The sequence below is a fragment of the Mugil cephalus genome, chromosome 15 (genome assembly GCF_022458985.1).
Source record: "Mugil cephalus isolate CIBA_MC_2020 chromosome 15, CIBA_Mcephalus_1.1, whole genome shotgun sequence".
NCBI classification, from domain to species: domain Eukaryota; kingdom Metazoa; phylum Chordata; class Actinopteri; order Mugiliformes; family Mugilidae; genus Mugil; species Mugil cephalus.
Window position 1 is genome coordinate 21479648 of NC_061784.1, and position 22826 is coordinate 21502473.

A 22826-nucleotide genomic window follows, 5' to 3' on the forward strand; every position below is an offset into this window, starting at 1 on the left:
GTTTAACAAAGGTGAACAAACAAGGTGACTCATAATGGTCAGAAAAGATGTTTCAGGAGAAAATGAAGTAGGATTTTAAAGTCAGTTGCGTCTTGTGTATCTTGCAGCCGTCATCACTTTAACATCTGAGTAGATTATCTCATCTTCAACGTCATCTGAAAGAAGTTGAAAAAGTTTATCCTCCATAATTAATGTTTTGTTGTAACAACACTAATGAACTAACACCTGCGTGATTTTCAAAACGTTCACTGTACGTATTTTACAATTTTACAGTTAAATATCAGTATGGGTCTTAGTGAGCCTGAAGGTCAATGACCTGATAATCAGTAGAGCTTTTACTGCATCTCTCACCTTTACTAATGGTCACAGGGCTTGTTGTCTTGTTTCTTGGTGTCTTGTTGCTCATTGTCTTGTTGAAATGTTTGATACCAAGAAACACGGCCAAAAGGAGAAGTAGAGTGGCCACAGATATCAGAGCCACAGTCAAAGGAGGGAGATGAGAAGAGATGTTATCTAGAAAATACAAACATTAACACAGATTAGGCAGTGAAATCATCTACATACTTTTTTATCTAAAAAGGAAAATTAATTAATTACCCGAACATCTTGTGAGCTGGATGACTGTTTGTTCTCTGCTGACATTGTTTTGAACATCACATGTCAGGTTTCCTGTCATCTGACCGTATAAACTGACGGTAATATTGTGTTTTTTCTGCAGCTCCGCTGTGTATCCATAAGTTATTGTCCAAAGATAAAATGATCTCTGCTCCATCTCCCTCAGAGGAGCAGCTGACCTTCATCTGTTCTGGTGACAAACATGTCTGAGACACAACTGGTTTAGACACAGGAGCTGGAAGACAAACATATGATCAAAATCCACTGTCAACTCTGAAAATCTTTACAGTATATATGTTTCAATTAATGCTTCAGTGAAACATTTAACTCATTTTCTCATGAAAACACAGTGATGATGAAATATGTACATATATAATATATGCAAATTGGCCCTTTAACCAGCTACATTCCATTAAATTAGATGTGAATGAAATACAATTCAATTGTTTTGTCTTACCTTGTATTTCTACATGGATGCTCATGTTATGCAAGAGTCTAACTGTGGTGGAATCATATGGTTCCAGCAGGTAATCTCCAGAATCTTCCTTTGATGGCTTGTTGAGCTTTACTGTTCCATTGTTGAGAAACGTCATTCTTTTGTTCTTTTTGTTATTCTTATCCACTGCATCAAGATTATCAGGAAACCAAAAAATTACTCTCTTATTCTTTTTCAAAGTAAATTTTGTAGTTGGAGTCGGTAGGTGAAACATCAGCGACTCTCCAAGTTTTCCAAAACACTGTTTGGTTGTTATAGTTGTGTTAGTTAAGTTGCATTCTACAGAACCTGATAGGAACAAAATACAAACAAAATACACATTAAAAACTTTTTGAGGTGTATATATATTATTTCATTGTGATGGTGTGAGGATAATATGCAGCTTTCTACAGTAATTCACAGCCATAAGTTCACTCTGTGTATGTATTCAATCTATTTCTACCTGTTATCAGACATTTCCAGGAGAAAATCTCTTCAACATGATCACTTCAACAAATCTTGAGTGAATGACTGAAAACTCGACTACATTCCATCAAAAGTCTGAGCTTCAGCAATCATCCAGTCATAATAAATCATGATAACCTTCAATAGAACTTTTAATGCCTCAACATTTTAATATCCAGATATTAATATCAGTGCAAACTTAAAAGCTGAATTGTACCTTCTGAAAGAGCTGCCGTTGCCAGAGATGTGATGATCATGTAGATCCAAATCATTTTCTGCTGAGACAGAATCACTTCATCATTCTAAAGTTGCATGGTGTCAAATGTGGTTTCAAGACTTTTCATGCACAGCAGTGTTAGGATCAGCAAATGTAAAACGGTCACTCACCACATTCACAAAGTGACGTCTTCTTTGTAGATTATTATCTGGGCGCTAAGTTTCTCACTCACAACTCGTTGGTATGTTCTATTTTGTTGTTTGCTTCTTCTGAGAAGAGAATTGAAGAATGAGTCATTTACACTTAGCTAAATATACCGACGCACTAAACACATTTTTATGTACTTGTATTTCACATTGTACATTTAATGTGGCTTGTAATGTGTATTTAACATACAACATTTCCTTGTTTTTTAGATGAAATGTTAAATGACAGAGAGGGACTTGATTGTCAAACTATTTTTCAAGGGTTCGTTCCTTCTATGTTTTATTTCTCATATAAGCAGAGACAATAGGTTTGTATTGTTTAGATGTACAGCCAGGCTCAAACTGCACTTTACACCACATTTGATTTGAGTTAGTGATTGATTCCAAACATGCAAATGATATGTATATAAGAACTAATAAAACAGAAATGATAATACAAAAAATGGACAGTCAATAAAATCTTTAAAAATATTAAATAAAATAAAATAAAAATGCAGCATTCACTAAACACAATGTCATATCACTGTTAAACTATAAAACCTTCAGGCCAGGTTGTTGAGAACAATGTTTTTATATTTTCATAAATATTAATGATATTTGCTAAATGTTACTAATAATTTGTCAAAGCCTCAGTTTGAACACAGATAATGAGTGAAAATTAAAAGCTAACATGTGTTAAGATTTTATTTCTAAATGAAAAGTGTTTCTAAGTGTTAAGTCATTTTTCTATATTCAGTCATGATAAATGTCAGGATTTTATGTCTTTTGTCAGTTAACTTTTGTGAGACTGATTTCTCTTGAAAGGAAAACAATCAAACCTTCATTAGTGTCATAGTTCCTTTTCTTGATGTTTTTTAAACTAATTCTACACTTTCTTCATTCTTTAAGTAAAGTCACTCACCTTCAGTATGAAGTCTTCTACGTGTCTTATCAACTGTCCTCTGACTTCTCCTCTGACAGCAGGGTCGTGTACTGTACCTATTCTATTTGTGTTGTGGTGTGTAGAGAATTGAGGAAGCGGTTATTTAGTTTCACTTATTCTCTACTGAGATACTTAACTGTCGATCTCATCTAGATTTACTTATCGTTCTTTAATGTCATACACTTTAATTTTTAACAGTAGGTGACTGTGTGTGACATTTAGAAAAGACATTTTATGCATCTGATTTCAACACTTAACATTTATGATGAATAAATGTTCAAGGAGTCAGTGGCCTAATTTCATCTTAGAAAATCAACATGATTAATGTATTATTATCATGAATTATTCTCACAGACAAATGCAGAGAGAAGATATGTTTATAGTGTGTAGTGAATGTGAAGTTTATTACTTCCAGCAGACGAGGGAAATGTGCCAGTGAGAGTATTATATTCCTTCTGTTATTTTCTATGGAGCATGGAAGTAGACTTTCTACACATTGTTTTCTACTTTAAAGTTAGTGTTTTATCATACAACAGTCTGCATGTCACTGACTCCAGCTTTCATGTGTTTCACTGTGTATTCTCTGAAGCCTAAAGTAGCTCCCATTAGAGGCTCATTAAATATGAAATTATTCTAATTATTAAAATGTTGCGTTGCACAGCTTTATCAGGCAGATCTGATACACTTCTTAATCAAGATAACGTCCACTATATGACGTCTGTCATGTGCTTCTATCAATATCTAGATGTAGATGGACTTTAAATATAATAGAACATACTTTATTTTCAAGTCACGTTTTTACTCTATAGTCTGCATATCAAAGTTTGTTGGAGCAAACTAAAAGGAAGTATGTACTTGAAAACCCTAATGTGCGATGGTGTGTGTTAAAACCACAGCTTTTTCCACTCGGTGTCTGTCTCAGCCACAGTATGAGGCCAGTGTATATATTTAGCTGTAAACACAAAGGGTAAAAGCCCAGAGGTGGGTATATTAAAACAAAAGAAAGCTACAGTAGATATGGTTGCAGTATCTTAGACTGGAGGGCCTTGTCTCAAATACCAAATATATGAAGTTACAGTTCAGCTGCCTCCATGTAATAGAAATCAAACATGTCCTTTTGTCCATTGACTTCTCCTGATCAGTTTGATGGACAGCTGTTGTTGTTGTCATCCTGTATAACTTTACTGGCCAAATAAACCCCTTTTTTTGTTCACCTTTCACACCTTTTGTGCTTGTGGCTTCTTGGGACTTGAGTTCACACACTTCAAGTTTCAGTTTTAACTCAGACTCTTTACTCTGCCTTCGTACTATCAAGCACATTAAAATGTGTCCAGAGTTTGCTCTGTTTTCTTTCACTAATTCACTAATACCCTTTCTAATGCATGTAACTCCTCCCCCAATCCTGTGAACACACCAGACGCCATCATACATCTTGACCACTCATGTTTGGCTTTAACAGACAAAAAAAGACGAAAATAAATGAAGAAATAATCGTGTCCCAACGACATGAACCAGCTCAGGTCGTTCACTTCAAAGAGCTGAATCATCTGCATCACTAATGAGCGGTAGTAGAAGATGAGATGAGTTTTTGGCTCCATCATGTGGTCAAAAATGTTCCCTACAGGTCTTTTACAACTTAATCTTACAGAAGCTCCTTGGTAGTAACTAATAACACACACGTCCAGATGTCACCTAGGAGATGTGTTGAAGTGTAAAGCTAAAAGTCATCAATTTCCAAGGAGGATTCAAATGATTAGAATCAAAAGTAAATTAATAAACTACTCAGTGAATGAATTAATATGGCATTGAATGCATAAGAAACATGTCATTCATTGATTTAATTAATAGGATTCAAGGTTTATTATTCATCACATGTTTGGTGTACAGGTGCAGCAGCAGTGAAATGAAATGATGAACTAGAAATAAAATAATGACTGAAGAATGAAAATGTCAGTTATATAAATGTCAGATCATGTGCCATAGATTAACATAGATTAATGTTTTTGTTTTTATTTTCATTTACGTTTTTTAATCAGATCCCACAAACCTGTGAATCAGTTACGAGGTCAAGAGCTGACCCATACTCTCCAGCCTTCCTTCCATCTCAAGGCTACATTCTTCAGTCCCAGCACATTTCAAGTTGAATTGCAAGTAAACAATAGGAATTCAGTAAATTAATGAAAAGTATTAAATGAATAAGAAGATTTTTACATTAGAGTAATTTTGCTTTCATCTTAATGCTAAAAAAAAAACAAAAACAGAAACGCTAACAGGCCTTCAGCTCCTCCTCTCCGTTAGTAACTGATGGATAATTGTGCATCAGATCTGTCTCGCACGATAGCATTTTTTCTTTTTTAACTACAAAGTCTAATATAAAGACTTAACAAAGACCTGCTAATAATACTGCATGTCTCCAGTGTGTGTGAGACCTTGGTTTGTTTGAGAACTTTGTTTCAAAACTCAAAATTATATTTTATATCAGCTAATATAAACTAATATGCCACCATGACATGACCACAACTGAAGGAACAGCTACACATCATTTCAAAACTTTAATAATAATAATAATTCGTAAAATAACTTATTTTGGACCAAGTGCATAAATGTTTAAGTAGATTCTGCAACTTCATGTTCACTCTGACCATTTTTCCTAAATATGGACTAAATATTTACATACACGTAAAAATACAAACAGGTCGACATTTATTGTTTCTCAAACACATGATGTACAAAATTCATGGATATAATTTATGATGAATATGAGTTATTTACTAATTGAATCACAACACAGATTATGAAAATATTGATAATAAAATGAAATATAACTGAACATGTTACTGGGAGGTTAAAATCAAACCTATTATACACTGTTTGATAGTGAGTGGAAAAAAATGCTGCTAAATTATACATCAGTAACTTTTCTCTTCGTATCATTGCTGTTAATGTTTATACAGATGTAAGAAGGTATTTACACAACCATGGAAATAAATTGGCATTAAAACCTCATGTTAACTTCATGCTGTATAGTGGAGGTACAGTTTAAAAGTCCTGGTTTCACAAAGGCCCTTTCAAATATGTGTTTTCAGTCGACACTTGCTGCATATGAACTGTGGTTGTCGTCTTTTGGTTGGGTCTGTGAAGGTTCTCAGTCATCCAGGTCATGGTAATCTAAAAAGCACGGAATAAGGTCAGCTGGACTTGTAGGATTTCTTGAAGACGTTTCACCACTCATCCAAATTTATTTCTTCAGTTCTGATAAACTAGTGGGAAATCGAGGTTTGAATAGGAATAAACTCTAGGGGGACCCGAAACTTGCTTGACCGGAAACTGGGGTCACTATCTCCATAATGGCTGGTACTTTACCTGTCCTTGAATGGGGCGAACTGTGTGCCTAGGCTACTTATCCTATGAATAGAGCTCTAATAAGGCTATTGTCAGTGGGAGCCTAGAGGCTCAAGGTGTGAATGGTGTTGAAACTTCTTGGGGACAGAAGTCAAAACTGAATTCTAAATAGATGGTAAATTAAATCTCAGTCCACCTCCTCTGTTTCGAGAAGGTTTTTCCACTTTGACATAGATGGCTTCCTTTACTCCTCTCTCAAACCATCTGTCCTCTCTGGCCAGGACTTTGACGTTGGTATCTTCAAAGGAGTGTCCTTTGTCCTTCAGGTGGAGGTGGACTGCTGAGTCGTTTCCTGATGAGCTCGCTCTCCTGTGTTGGGCCATGCGTTTGTGGATGGGTTGTTTAGTTTCCCCAGTGTACAAGTCTGTACATTCCTCACTACACTGAACAGCATACACTACATTACTCTGTTTTTGTCTGGGTGTTTTGTCTTTTGGACCAGTTTCTGTCTTAGTGTGTTGCCAGGTTTGAAATAAACTGGGATGCGGTGTTTTGCGAAAATTCTCAGTTTCTCTGATACACCAGCTTTTAGGGGATGGTGATGTTCTTCCTTCTGCTGTACTCCTCTTCCTATCCTTCCTGGGATATCTTTTTGAGCCTTTAACAAAGGCCCAGTTGGGACATCCACATGTTTTGAGGACTTGTTTGATGTGTTGTCTCTCCTTGTCCTGTCATCCTGTCTAGTGGGTACAGTCTGTGCTCGGTGCTGGAGGGTTCTGATGACTCCTAGTTTGTGTTCCAGAGGGTGATGTGAATCAAATAACAAATGCTGGTCTGTGTGAGTGGGTTTTCTATATACTTCGATGTTGAGGCTTCGGTCTTCTTCAACATGCCCCAAACAGTCTGTTTGGTGCATGTTGACTGTGGGTAACTGTGTGTGACTTCACATTTAGAAATACATTTTGCACATCTGATCTCAACACATTTATGTGATCATCTTACTTTAGTAGATTGTGGCGTATAAGTTTCACATGAGTTGAGTGAATTTATTGAAGGTGGAACCAGCGTGTTTGTTGGTGTTAAATATGCCACTCATTTTGCAAAATGAATGTGTTAATTCCAGAACAATTGGAAGTATGTTTGTAATGTGATGTCACTCTGAATTGTCAGTGAATGTGAAAAAATGTCTGCAATTCGCAGTACGTTAATAGTGAGAGCAGATACGGACATGTGCCAGTGAATTCTTGTTATTTACAGAGGAGAATGGAAGTATGACACTTTGCACATGTTGTTTACTGATTTAAAGATACTGTTGTCACTGTTTGATAGTGTATTCTCTGAAGCCTTAAGTTGAACCCAACTAAAACAGACATTGGTACTACAGAGTAGATCTGTTAATACTGATGTTGTTATTGCTTGGTCTCCCTGTTATATGAACTGTTTGGCTCCACCATGTGGTCAGAAATGTTTCCTACAAGGCCTCCAGCTTGTATCTCTAGTTCTCTGGCAGTAGCTGTAAAGAACTCCAGACATCAGTCCAGAAGTGAATAACACTGCCCTTCTCGTTATTGTTGCTCCCAACCAGTGGGTGGGTTATATATGTTATGGTATTTTGTAGGGGCTGACGATGAGTAGTTGATGATGTCACATATATAAGCATTGTAGAAAGTAATTGCTTTTTAACAGTTAAATCTGTATTCTTGACCTGAATGCATATTGTAGCGTTTCACACAAATTAAGCTACGGGACTTTTCTGTGAGGTAATTGAAGCTTGAACACGGTCGGCTGTCGGTCGTAGCATAACTTCAGTCACTTGCATGGTGCGTTCACTGACATCAAGGACAGAAAACTCACTCTACAGCCACAGCAACAACGTCAACTTATAGAACACAACAGAATTGATCATAAACTCATGCGGTAATTAATATTGTGCGCTGCAGAAATGCACAGCCTATAGCTGTCAGTGTTGTTGCTGTCACGTGATCAGGATTAGTTGACTTCCTGCTTAAAGCGTCATTGCACAGCAGTAAAGTCGACTCAACTATGTGCCCTGCAACAGTGGATCAAGAGTGGTTTGAGGGACGCAGTTTAATGTCCAAATCTTGGACTGTAAGCTCCACAGATCTGCAGCCATCTGTGGGTTGTGCTGGACAGATAAGTCCAATTCATGGAGGCCCCACCTCACAACTTAGGCTTCATTAATCTCCAAGTGATAGTTCAGGTGTCTTACAGGACTTTAAGGATCTGCTGCTAAAGTCTTGTGGCCAAAGACCAAAACACAACCTTTAAAAGTCTAGTGAAGTCCTTGCCTCTACTGGTCAGGGTAGTTTTAGGCTGTAAAGGTGGACCTATATAATATTAATTAAGTAGGCATCATGTTCTGACTGATATTTAGTCCCCTTTTGTCGTAATACCCACATCCAGAGAACGTGCTACAGGGTCAAGGGCATCCAAGCATCACTGATGCACATGTGGACTAAAAGTTGACCCATGTGGTCCACTGAAGCATTAACCTGATAAGCTTGATTGTCCATACTCGTACTTTACTTGTGCTTTTGATGTGAGTGCATCATCTTCATATAGTACTGAAATAAAAAGAGGCATTTACTAAGTGCCCTCTACATTATTGATTAGAATCAAGGTCCTTGTTTCTGTCAGAATAGTCTTGGTGAAGAGAGAAAGAACACTGAGACAATATTGACACCCAGAGGGGCTTGATGTTGTCTCGTTGGCCCCATCATGTGGCCAGTGATGCTTACTGCATTATTTACAATTCAATTATTCAACCTGTCAGTTATTCCAGATCGTTCCATCTTAACAATGAGCTGCTGTGTCTCCAGGGACAGTTACTAATCATAAACCTAGACTAATGGTGAGTTTAAACAGTGTTGTCCTTTCTTTTTATTTCATATTTGTTTACACTGGCAGTAAACACATCACTAGATTCATCCATTATGTACCAATTTCTTTATTAAACTTTGATTACAAATCGTACAATAAGCTACACATCATTTAAACACTTAACCAAAATACAACAAAAAAGAATGAATTAGTAAGTACTTACTAATTAGTAAAATGCAAATGCAAGAATGTTTTACTAGATTTTGCCTTTTCCTGTTAATTTTGAATATTTTTTCCTAAATATGGACAAAATATTTACATACGCATAAAAATACATAGAGGTCCACATTAATTGTTTCTCTGAAACATCATGTACAAAAATTCATGGATATAATTTATGTTAAACCACAACATGCATTATGGAAATATTGTTGAACTAATAATGAATTGAAACATAACTAAATACATCATTATACACTTTGTATTTGCTGTTAATGTTTATATAGATGTAAGAAGTTATTTACACAACCATGAAAATAAATTTCCATTAAAACCTCATGTTAACTTCATGCTGTATAGTGGAGGTTCAGTTTAAAAGTCCCTGGTTTCACAAAGGCCCTTTCAAATATGTAGTTTTAGTCGACACTCATATGCACATGAACTGTGGTTGTCGTCTTTCAGTTGTTGAAGACAACGGAATTTCTGAGCAGCAGGTGTGAGTTTGTTTTTTTCTGTTTGTTGTCTTGTTTTTTTAGATGAATCAAGGAAGTGGTTATTTGCTAGCCACTACCTGTTCACAAAGACCTAATAATAAAAGTGTATATGTACTGTTTGAACAGTGGACCTGAGCTTTAAGACATTAAGAATTAGCAGTGATGCATCGTGGATGGATGCTGTGTAACTGTAGAAGATTTAATGTGTGTAATGTGAAATGTAGCATCACTTTCTAGTTGGCCTCTGATCTACTTTATATAGGTACACATTGATGTCACATGATTTAGCATCTCTGTAAAACTGGGTTGTAATTCATGTGGTCTTTAAGGTTACAACAATGAATGAAGACCAATTAGAGAAACATTTTAAACTATGAGCCTAAGGTTAATGTTTTGACTCTTCTTAAACTAGAGACCACCTTCACCTGTAAACACAGTAATAATGTTCAGTTTGTATTCATATCTAAGTCACATGAAAGGACCAGTGAGAACTTTTTCGAATGTCCATTCTCATGATGAGTCCACAACTGGTTTGGAGGCACAAGGGAGATCTGCACAATATTAGCGAGGTGGTCATAATGTTATGCCTGATTGGTGTACGTTTTAACAAAGGGAACAAACAAGGTGACTCATAATGGTCAGAAAAGATGTTTCAGGAGAAAATGAAGTTGGATTTTAAAGTCAGTTGCATCTTATGTATCTTGCAGCCGTCATCACTTTAAGATCTGAGTAGATTATCTCATCTTCAACGTCATCTGAAAGAAGTTGAAACAGTTTAAATGTGTCTTCCATAATCCATGTTTTTAAACTGTCATACCACAGAATATTAACAACACTAATGAACTAACACCAGCATTATTTTCAAAAGTTCACTGTACGTATTTGATAATCAGTAGAGCTTTTACTGCATCTCTCACCTTTACTAACGGTCACAGGGCTTGTTGTCTTGTTTCTTGGTGTCTTGTTGCTCATTGTCTTGTTGAAACGTTTGATTCCAAGAATCACAGCCAAAAGGGGAAGTAGAGTGGCCACACTTGATATCAGAGCCACAGTCAAAGGAGAGAGATGAGAAGAGATGTTATCTAGAAAATACAAACATTAACACAGATTAGGAAAAAAACATATAAGTCGCACTGGTCTACAAGGTGCATTTATTTTTCAAACATTTAATCAATAGCCGGGTCTCATATAGGCTAATGGTCGAGGCTTTGTTTAAATGATATAGCCTACTACAGGCCAGGTAAAAAACAAACAAAAAAACAACTCCATCGCCTTGAGCAAACTGATGGACCACAGAACACGCTGTTAAAATACTCTGAATTGACTGGGAGTGAAGCGCTACGGAGACAGAGACCCAGGTCACAGCGCAGCCAGGAGAACATCACATGAGGAAGATGAAGATTGTGGTCATAGCGTAGGCTATATTTTTGATATATAAGTCGCTTCTGAATATAGGTCGCATGGCCAGCTAAACTACGTGATGACATGACTAAGAGTCAGGAAAAATACGGTACATACTTTCTGTCTGGAAAATGAATTTATTATCTTGACATTTTGTGAGATGGATGACTGTTTGTTCTCTGCTGACGTTGTTTTGAACATCACACATCAGGTTTCCTGTCATCTGACCGTATAAAGTGACGGTAACATCGTTTTTTCTGTAGCTCCGCTGGGAATCAATAAGTTATTTTCCAAAGATAAAATGATCTCTGCTCCATCCCCTCAGAGGAGCAGCTGACCTTCATCTGTTCTGGTGACAAACATGTCTGAGACACAGCTGGTTTAGACACAGGAGCTGGAAGATAAAACATGATCAAAATCCACTGTCAGTTCTGAAAATCTTTACAGTATATTATGTTTCAATGAATGCTTCAGTGAAACATTTAACTAATTTTCTCATCAAAACACAGTGATGATGAAATATGTACATATATAATATATGCAAATTGGCCCTTTAACCAGCTAATTTCCATTAAATTAGATGTGAATGAAACACAATTAGTTTTTTTTGTCTTACCTTGTATTTCTACATGGATGTTCATGTTATGCAGGAGTTTCACCAGTATGGAATTGAATGTTTCCAGCAGGTAATCTCCAGAATCTTCTTTGATGCCTCATTGAGCTTCAGTGTTCCATTGTTGAGAAATGACATTCTTTTGTCCTTTTTGCTATTGGTGTCTGTTAGGTCTGTATTATTGACTAACCTAAAAATTATATCACAATTCTTTTTCAAAGTAAATTTTGTAGTTAAAGTCGGTAGGTGAAACATCAGCGGCTCTCCAAGTTTTCCCAACTGTTTGGTTGTTACAGTAGGTTTAGTTGAGTTGCATTCTACAGAACCTGATAGGAACAAAATACGAACAAAATACACATTATTTTTTTTCGTGGTGTATATTTAGTATTTCATTTTAAAAGAGAAGGTCAAACAATGGTTGATAGTTTCCAGTTAAATGTGAGGATAATATGCAGCTTTCTACCATGACGGTAACTATACAGTAATTCACAGCCATAAGTTCCCTCTGTGTATGTATTCAATCTATTTCTACCTGTTATCAGACATTTCCAGGAGAAAATCACTTCAACATGATCACTTCAACAAATCTTGAGTGAATGACTGAATAAACTCGACTACATTCCATCAAAAGTCTGAGCTTCAGCAATCATCCAGTCATAATAAATCATCATAACCTTCAATAGAACTTTTAATGCCTCAACATTTTAATATCCAGATATTAATATCAGTGCAAACTTAAAAGCTGAATTGTACCTTTTGAAAGAGCTGCAGTTGCCAGAGATGAGATGATCATGTAGATCCAAATCATTTTCTGCTGAGAACAGAATCAGTTCATCATTCTAAAGTTGCATGGAGTCATATGTGGTTTCTGTAGTGGACTACCACGCAGAGCTTTATTTCAGTTAAACTAAACATGTCACAAAACAACGTAGATACAATTTAAAATACAAGACTTTTCATGCACAGCAGCGTTAGGATCAGCAAATGTAAAACGGTCACTCACCACATTTACAAAGCGATGTCTTCTTTGTAGATTATTATCTGGACACTAAGTTTCTCACTCACAACTAGTTGATGTGTTCTATTTTTGTTGTTTGCTTCTTCTGACAAGAGAATTGAAGAATGAGTCATTTACACTTAGCTAAATATACCGACGCACTAAACACATTTTTATGTACTTGTACTTTCACATGTACATTTAATGTGATGTTGAACAGAGGCTATTATCAAGTTTATTTCTTAATTTCAATGAGCTGCAGTCTGCAAGTTCCATGTGTTTAGACAATAAAAAAATAAATAAAAAAATAAATATAAAATAAAAATGTGATAGGTTCAGATAAAGCTTTGTTGGACACACATCCAAAAACCAACAACAGACTGCAAGGCCTATTTAATATTATTCAGAGTGGTTATGGCGTATGTTTACAGGTAGATGGTAGATGTTTTTGAGGGCCAGTGGTTTCTGAAATGCTTGGCTTGTAATGTGCATTTAACATACAACAGTAGCTTTTCTGATGTATAGTTGCAGTAATATTAGTTGTTATACTTTGCTCGGGTTGAAAAATCTGTAATCTCTAAAACTGGTTAAAATGTGTCAGACTACAATGAGTTGTTTCCTTGTTTTTTAGATGAAATGTTAAATGACAGAGAGGGACTTGATTGTCAGACTAGTTTTCAAGGGCTCATTCCTTCTATTTTATTTCTCACATAACCAGAGACAATAGGTTTGTATTGTTTAGATGTACAGCCAGGCTCAAACTGCACTTTACACCACATTTGATTTGAGTTAGTGATTGATTCTGAACATGCAAATGATATGTATATAAGAACTAATAAAACAGAAATGATAATACAAAAAATGGACAGTCAATAAAATCTTTAAAAATATTAAATTAAATAAAAATGCAGCATTCACTAAACACAATGTCATATCACTGTTAAACTATAAAACCTTCAGGACAGGTTGTTGAGAACAATGTTTCTATATTTTTATAAATATTAATGATATTTACTAAATGTTACTAATAATTTGTCAAAGCCTCAGTTTGAACACAGATAATGAGTGAAAATTCAAAGCTAACATGTGTTAAGATTTTATTTCTAATCATAATTGTTAAGTCATTTTTACATATCTGGTCATGATAAATGTCAGGATTTTACATTTTAAACTAATGAAATTCAGCACTTTCTTCATTCTTTAAGTAAAGTCACTCACCTTCAGTATGAAGTCTTCTATGTCTCTTATCAACTGTCCTCTGACTTTCTCCTCTGACAGCAGGGTCGTGTACTGTACCTACTCTATTTGTGTTGTGGTGTGTAGAGAATTGAGGAAGTGGTTATTTAGTTTCACTGAACTACGTCTGAGATACTTAACTGTCGATCTAATTTAGATTCACGTATTGTTCTATAATCTCATACACTTTATTTTTAACAGTAGGTGACTGTGTGTGACATTTAGAAAAGACATTTTATGCATCCGATCTCAACACTTAACATTTATGATGAATAAATATTCAAGGAGTCAGTGGCCTAATTTCATCTTAGAATTATTATTCATGAATTATGATTATTAATTATTCTCACAGACAAATGCAGAGAGAAGATATGTTTATAGTGTGTAGTGAATGTGAAGTTATTACTTCCAGCAGACGAGGGAAATGTGCCAGTGAGAGTATTATATTCTTTCTGTTATTTTCTATGGAGCATGGAAGTAGACTTTCTACACATTGTTTTCTAATTTAAAGTTAGTGTTTTATCATACAACAGTCTGCATGACACTGACTCCAGCTTTCATGTGTTTCATTGTGTATTCTCTGAAGCCTAAAGTAGCTTCCATTAGAGGCTCATTAAATATGAAATTATGAAATTATTAATTATGAAATGTTGCGTTGCACAGCTTTATCAGGCAGATCTGATACACTTCTTAATCAAGATAACGTCCACTATATGACATCTGTCATGTGCTTCTATCAATATCTAGATGTAGATGGACTTTAAATATCAATAGAACATACTTTATTTTCAAGTCACGCTTTTTACTCTATAGTCTGCATATCAAAGTTTGTTGGAGCAAACTAAAAGGAAGTATGTACTTGAAAACCCTAATGTGCGATGGTGTGTGTTAAAACCACAGCTTTTTCCACTCGGTGTCTGTCTCAGCCACAGTATGAGGCCAGTGTATATATTTAGCTGTAAAGACAAAGGGTTAAAGCCCAGAGGTGAGGATATTAAAACAAAAGAAAGCTACAGTAGATATGGTTGTTTTTCAGTTAGAATCGTTTAGTTTGTTATTTTGGTCTGGGTTCACCCTGACGTTGAATTGTGGTTCATGTATAACTTACTGACCAAATAAACCCCTTTTTGTTCACCTTTCACACCTTTTGTCCTTGTGGCTTCTTGGCACTTGAGTTCACACACTTCAAGTTTCAGTTTTAACTCAGACTCTTTACTCTGCCTTCGTACTATCAAGCACATTAAAATGTGTCCAGACTTTGCTCCGTTTTCTTTCACTAATTTACTAATACCCTTTCTAATGCATGTAACTCCTCCCTCCAACCCTGTGAACACACAGACACCATCATACATCTTGACCACTCATGTTTGGCTTTAACAGACAAAAAAAGATGAAAATAAATGAAGAAATAATCGTGTCCCAACGACGTGAACCAGCTCAGGTGGTTCACTTCAAAGAGCTGAATCATCTGCATCACTAATGAGCGGTAGCAGAAGATGAGATGAGTTTTTGGCTCCATCATGTGGTCAAAAATGTTCCCTACAGGTCTTTTACAGCTTAATCTTACAGAAGCTCCTTGGCAGTAACTAATAACACACACGTCCAGATGTCACCTAGGAGATGTGTTGAAGTGTAAAGCTAGAGGTCATCAATTTCCAAGGAGGATTCAAGTGATTAGAATCAAAAGTAAATGAATAAAACTATTCAGTGAATGAATTGATATGGCATTGAATGCATAAGAAACATGTCATTCATTGATTTAATTAATAGGATTCCAGGTTTATTATTCATTTACACATGTGGTGTACAGGTGCAGCAGCAGTGAAATGAAATGATGAACTAGAAATAAAATAATGAGTGAAGAAAGAAAATGTCAGTTATATAAATGTCAGATCATGTGCCACAGATTAACATAGATTAATGTTTTTGTTTTTATTTTCATTTACGTTTTTTCATCAGTTCCCACAAACCTGTGAATCTGTTACGAGGTCAAGAGCTGACCCATACGCTCCAGCCTTCCTTCCATCTCAAGGCTACATTCTTCAGTCCCAGCACATCTCAAGTTGAATTGTAAGTAGCGGGGCGGGAGGGCGATAGTCTGTATCTTCCCCTCCAATCACCTCGCTCCGTCTCCATCTTTCTCCATCTTTGCTCCGGCCAATCACCGTAGCCATTGTCCAAAATCGCGGTCCGCCATTTCTATCTTTCCGACGGCCAATCACAACGGCGCATCTCCAAAATTCAACCGGCCGGCCTTCACGCAGGCGCAGAAGACCTCTACTGTCATTTCAAATTTACCGCCTCGAATGATTGGAAAGACGTCCAACCTTCAGCTGTCTGTAACTACAAAAGGTAAATATGTGGCTAATATCATTGTATTCCGTCAGCTGTCTAGCTTGCTCGGTGTTAAGTTTTCATTCATCGCAAAACGTAAACATGCTCTTCTTTAATGTTGTATTAAATAAACTAGCGGGTAGCTAGGCAGATATTAATAATATATTAAAGAGAGAAATAACTATTAAAAGAAACGACCTTGACGTTGCATCGCGTCTGTAGTTTAAACTTGACCGTTTTCCTCCGGCAGCAACGTACGTTACTGTAACATCCGGTAACGTACAGTAACGCTCTATCACTGTAACTTACTTCTTATCAGTATCCCAGCATGACGTCAGAGTATGAGAGTATGTTCTTGTGTACTTTAAGCATAACATTATGAATGAAATCTGTAAAGTTTTTACTTCTGTTGTCACAAAAGTCTCGAATATGCACTGTTACCAGTTAATAATAAGCTACAGTAACGTTAGGCAGTAAATCTGTCTACTGTCTACATTGCTGCTACTGGTACGCTACTAGTAGATAATAAGCTAGTATTCACTTCTGTTGTCATAAATATATAATATGTAGGCTACTGCTGTTAGTTTATAATTAGCTGTTTGTTTGTGTGACTGTATGCAAGTAAGAACCTACAGTGTGCACAAATATCTGTGTATTAGTAAGTTACAAAAGTGTGCACATTGGTCATATTTGTGTCATGAGCAAATATTAGCTGTATTGGTATAAATATCATTTTCCTGTTAATAGCAGATGACTTCCAAACAAAAAAAAAACATAAGGCCATGGGAGAGGAGGAGTGGATATCAGGCGTTTGGCCTCTGAGGCAGTAAACAGACCAGCACCTCGGCAGAAGAAGTGGCATGATCTATGTCTGAAGGTAAACCTGGACAGGACAGAGTGATATGTGTATCATATTAAATGTAAAGCTATGACATATTTAAAGGGAACACCTTCTTATTCGCTGTCAAACATAGAGATTGATAAATGCCCAGTGCAGATGAGGGACAGATGTCACTGTTTGGAGGTGCACCGAGCTGTAAATGTGGTTTTCATGTAAAGAACGTATCTGAAGTCTCTTATGATGTGCTGGTGTTGAATTCTGTTGTATTACAATTTTTTTTTTATCTTGTCTGTGAACCTGTAGCCTTCCAGTTCGCTCCTTGTCTCAGTGCATCCAGGAACCTCATGTACAGTGGAACAGCAGCCAGGGCCTTCACCTGGTGAGACGCTACAGCCAGGACTCTACCTGCAGGTTCACCACCACCACCAAAGGATGGTTGTGATCAGCTAGTGGTGAACCTTGGCATCAGTAAGTAATGAGGATTTACTGGTGCTGATATTTACATTATTATTATTAGAATTATTATTAATATAACTCCAGCTTCCTCCCACCTCCAAACGCATGCTCGTTAGGCTGATTGGTGACTCTAAATTGACCCTCGGTGTGAGTGTGAGTGTGAATGGTTGTTTGTCTCTGCATTAGCCCTGTGATAGACTAGTGACCTGTCCAGGGTGTACCCCGCCTCTCGCCCGATGTCAGCTGGGATAGGCTCCAGCAACCCCCACGACCCTAGTGCAGGATTAAGTTATACGGAAGATGAGATGAAAGGAGATTATTAATATACTCAACTATAAAAAATGTCCCAGTTAAGGTCATTTTTTTCTTTTTGTCAGTTTACAAAGCCATGGTTTGGTGGCTCTCATGGTGCCATGTTAAAGCCAAACTTAAGTTTGGCTGGGAAGCATTCACTCATGTAAAGTAAAGAGAATGATACATAGATAGACTTTGATTTAATAAATACACTGGTACACTGTTATTGTTTTCATGTAGCAGTAACTATAGTGGGGCTTTCATGCTTTCATTCCATGTTTAATTGATTTGGTTTTATTGACGGCTGTGCCAATAATGATAGATTCATTCATTCATTAGCATCTACGGTCATCATATAATGTGAACTGTGCCTTCATTCCCTCAGACCTCTGATGTATCCAGCCCCATCACAAGCCCCACAAAAAGAAAAGTGTCACCACCTGGACACAGACTGTTTCTCCTGTGTCTCTTCCTCCTTCTCCTGTTCCTGTATCAAGCCCAGCTTCTTCCATTCTGCCCTCCACTGCTACAGCTGTAAGAACATACTCTACTACACAGGAGCTGCTCTTGAGTAGATTGTTATCATATCTCTGTATTTAACTTACCGTATTTTATTTTATTTTATTTTTATTAAGTGTTATCTGCAACCTCCTCCTGTGTCTCCCCAGGAACCCCCTCTGCCATTGCCTAAAAATGTGGGGATCGCACCTGTTTCAGACGCTGCTTGGCTGCCCACAAAGCTGCTAAAGACATTTCAGCAGCCCTGTGGAAAGACCAGTGTCTTTTCAAAGACCTGAAACTGTGGTATGATCCACCAGAGTCATCCCTCATATACCATCAGGTCCTCACTCCTGAGCTATTTTCCACCAGCGACTTCTCTCATGGAAAAAACATGATGTGACAGTCTTTGTCAATATGTATATAATGTAAATAATTTTAAAAGAAAAAAAGTCTTAATTTGCTGCTGTTCTATTTTGTTTTTTAACTTTAACACACGTGTTTGTGAGTGTGTGTGTGAAATTTGTAATAAATTTGTTACATTTCAGTGACTGTCTTAATTTTTTACTGTAAAATGCAAACTCACTCATAGAAAACGATAACATTGTTGCAGTACTTCATTCAGAAATATTAAAATGACTATAAAAGTACATTTAGGTACATGTGATAACACTTCGTAGTAGTCTCTGTTAAAGGCCTCATGTTCCAATGGTGGAATCGAACCGGCGACCTTTGGGTCAAGAGCCTCCTATGCTTTTCTGCAGTTAAGTGTCATGTTTGGTTAGATTTCTCAAATTAATAGACCAGAATATGTGTGCTTTTACTTGTGATGGACAGCAGAGACACAAATAACTACAGGCTCCTTCCATTTTTTCAAAATTTCCTCTCTTTTCCTTCTTTTTCCTTCTTTTTCCTTCTTCCCCCTTCTTCCCCCTCTTCCTTCTTCTTCCCCCGCCTATCCAGACGATTGTTCCCCAGCTTTAGCGGTGGCTACACAGCACAAGACTGCATTTTTGCTGCATACACGCACAAAAAAAATGTCTTAGTTTCTTACTGACTAATATACGAAGGGACAGGAGGTTATCATGTCAGTGCCTTTGACATGACAGTAGGAATTCAGTAAATCAACGTAGTATTAAATGAATAAGAAGATTTTTACATTTGAGTAATTCTGCTTTCATCTGAACGCTAAAAAAAAACAAAAATAGAAACGCTAGCAGGCCTTCAGCTCCTCCTCTCCGTTAGTAACTGATGGATAATTGTGCATCAGATCTGTCTCGCACGATAGCATTTTGACTTTTTAACTACAAAGTTGAATATAAAGACTTAACAAAGACCTGGTAATAATACTGCATGTCTCCAGTGTGTGTGAGACCTTGGTTTGTTTGAGAACTTCGATTCAAAACTCAAAATTAGATTTATATCAGCTAATATAACTAATATACTACCATGACATGACCACGACTGAAGGAACAGCTACACATCATTTCAAAACTTTAATAATAATATTAATTTGTAAAATAACTTATTTTGGACCAAGTGCATAAATGTTTAAGTAGATTCTGCAGCTTCATGTTCACTCTGATCATTTTTCCTAAATATGGACTAAATATTTACATACACATAAAAACACAAACAGGTCGACATTTATTGGTTCTCAAATACATGATGTACAATATTCATATATATACTTTATACAATATATAGTATATAATTATGATGAACATGAGTTATTTACTAATCAAATCACAACACACATTAAATATTGATAATAAAATCAAATATAACTGAACATGTTACCGGGAGGTTAAAATCAAAACTATTATACACAGTTTGATAGTGAGTAGAAAAAAAATGCTGCTCAATTATACATCAATAATTTTTCTCTTCGTATCATTGCTGTTAATGTTTATACAGATGTAAGACGTTATTTACACAACCATGAAAATAAATTGCCATTGAAACCTCATGTTAACTTCATGCTGTATAGTGGAGGTACAGTTTAAAAGTCCCTGGTTTCACAAAGGCCCTTTCACATATGTGGTTTTAGTCGACACTTGCTGTATATGAACTGTGGTTGTCGTCTTTTGGTTGGTGAAGACAACAGAATTTCTGAGCAGCATGTGTGAGTCCTCTTGTCTTGTTTTTTGAGATGAATCAAGGAAGTGGTTATTTGCTAGCCACTACCTGTAAATGGTAAATGGTCTCGCTTTTATATAGCATCTTTTCTACATATTCTTCTACCTATATACCTGTTCTTAAAGTGCTATTAAAGTCATATAACCGTCTAATTTCTATTAACGTTTGGATACCTACCTGTGGTTAAGGGGGAGACTAAATCTTTTCAGCTGATCATGGAAACATCTCATTTGATGGCCAACGTTAAGATTAGGATTAGTGATTAAGGCTAAAGAGAGCTGCTGGATGAAGATGTAGGAATGGGGTCTTGTTCTTCTTCATTAGTCTGAGTAGGTGATTCATCTTCAGCTACATCTGACAGAAGTAAAAAGAGATCATTGAAAATATTTATGAAGAAAATGCAAAAATAATCAGTACATGAGTATAAGGCAGTGAGACATGAGAATGGGGAGTAGATTTATCTTTTACCATACTTAACTGTCATGGATCTTCTTGACTTTAAATATTTGCAACTGAGAAGAAGAAACAGAGACGAAAGGAGCAGAAGAGCAGCAGCACTTGCTCTCACAAGAGAAACGGGACAGTTATTACCTGAAAAATATGAATGGAAATCCAAATAAGGTACTGATATCACATACATACAGTGGTCACATGATAATGAATGATTTCTTGGAATACTATGAATAATACCTGAACTGGAACAGCTTATGAGCTGGATGACTGTTTGTTCTCTGCTGACGTTGTTTTGAACATCACACATCAGGTTTCCTGTCATCTGACCGTTTAAACTGACGGTAATATTGTGTTTTTCTGCAGCTCCGCTGTGAATCAATAAGTTATTGTCCAAATATAAAATGATCTCTGCTCCATCTCCCTCAGAGGAGCAGCTGACCTTCATCTGTTCTGGTGACAAACATGTCTGAGACACAACTGGTTGAGACACAGGAGCTGGAAGATAAACATGATCAAAATCCACTGTCAACTCTGAAAATCTTTACAGTATATATGTTTCAATTAATGCTTCAGTGAAACATTTAACTCATTTTCTCATCAAAAACACAGTGATGATGAAATATGTACATATATAATATATGCAAATTGGCCCTTTAACCAGCTACATTCCATTAAATTAGATGTGAATGAAATACAATTCAATTGTTTTGTCTTACCTTGTATTTCTACATGTATGTTCATGTTATGCAGGAGTTCACCAGTAGTTGAATCATGTGTTTCCAGCAGGTAATCTCCAGAATCTTTCTTTGATGCCTCGTTGAGCTTCAATGTTCCATTCTTGAGAAATGATATTCTTATGTTCTTTTTGTTATTCCTATCCACTGCATCAAGATAATCAGGAAACCAAAAAATGACTCTCTTATTCTTTTTCAAAGTCCATTTTTTAGTTGAAGTCGGTAGGTGAAACATCATCTGTTATCAGACATTTCCAGGAGAAAATCACTTCAACATGATCACTTCAACAAATCTTGAGTGAATGACTGAATAAACTCGACTACATTCCATCAAAGGCCTGAGCTTCAGCAATCATCCAGTCATAATAAATCATGATAACCTTCAATAGAACTTTTAATGCCTCAACATTATTATATCCAGATATTAATATCAGTGCAAACTTAAAAGCTGAATTGTACCTTTTGAAAGAGCTGCCGTTGCCAGAGATGAGATGATCATGTAGATCCAAATCATTTTCTGCAGAGACAGAATCAGTTCATCATTCTAAAGTTGCATGGTGTCATATGTGGTTTCTGTAGTGGACTACCACGCAGAGCTTTATTTCAGTTAAACTACATATGTCACAAAACACTGTAGATACAATTTAAAATACAAGACTTTTCATGCACAGCAGCGTTAGCATCAGCAAATGTAAAACGGTCACTCACCACATTTACAAAGCGATGTCTTCTTTGTAGATTATCATCTGGGCGCTAAGTTTCTCACTCACAACTCGTTGATGTGTTCTATTTTTGTTGTTTGCTTCTTCTGAGAAGAGAATTGAAGAATGAGTCATTTACACTTAGCCAAATATACCGACGCACTAAACACATTTTTATGTACTCGTACTTTCACATGTACATCTAATGTGGCTTGTAATGTTCATTTAACATACAACAGTAGCTTTTCTGATGTATAGTTACAGTAATATTAGTTGTTATACTTTGCTCGGGTTGAAAAATCTGTAATCTCTAAAACTGGTTAAAATGTGTCA

At 36.3% G+C, this 22826-nt stretch overlaps 3 long non-coding RNA genes across 4 annotated transcripts; 1 reads left to right on the top strand and 2 right to left on the bottom strand.

Annotated features, from left to right (window-relative positions):
- Positions 1-712: 712 nt before the first annotated feature.
- LOC125020778 lies at positions 713-2931 on the bottom strand. 2 transcript variants are annotated; one of them, XR_007114258.1, is made up of 5 exons: positions 2880-2929; positions 1943-2041; positions 1773-1830; positions 1073-1399; positions 713-850 (listed from the first exon to the last, which is right to left on the bottom strand). It is a non-coding gene; the product is annotated as an uncharacterized LOC125020778 (long non-coding RNA). The 2 variants fall into 2 exon arrangements; XR_007114259.1 differs by lacking the exon at positions 713-850 and having other exon boundaries at positions 1046-1399; positions 1773-1833; positions 2880-2931.
- A 9042-nt stretch (positions 2932-11973) lies between these two features.
- LOC125020782 lies at positions 11974-22545 on the bottom strand. Its single transcript, XR_007114264.1, has 3 exons — positions 22501-22545; positions 22252-22309; positions 11974-12136 (listed from the first exon to the last, which is right to left on the bottom strand). It is a non-coding gene; the product is annotated as an uncharacterized LOC125020782 (long non-coding RNA).
- Positions 17120-18497, top strand: LOC125020779. Its single transcript, XR_007114260.1, has 3 exons — positions 17120-17254; positions 17522-17686; positions 18354-18497. It is a non-coding gene; the product is annotated as an uncharacterized LOC125020779 (long non-coding RNA).
- Positions 22546-22826: the final 281 nt, after the last annotated feature.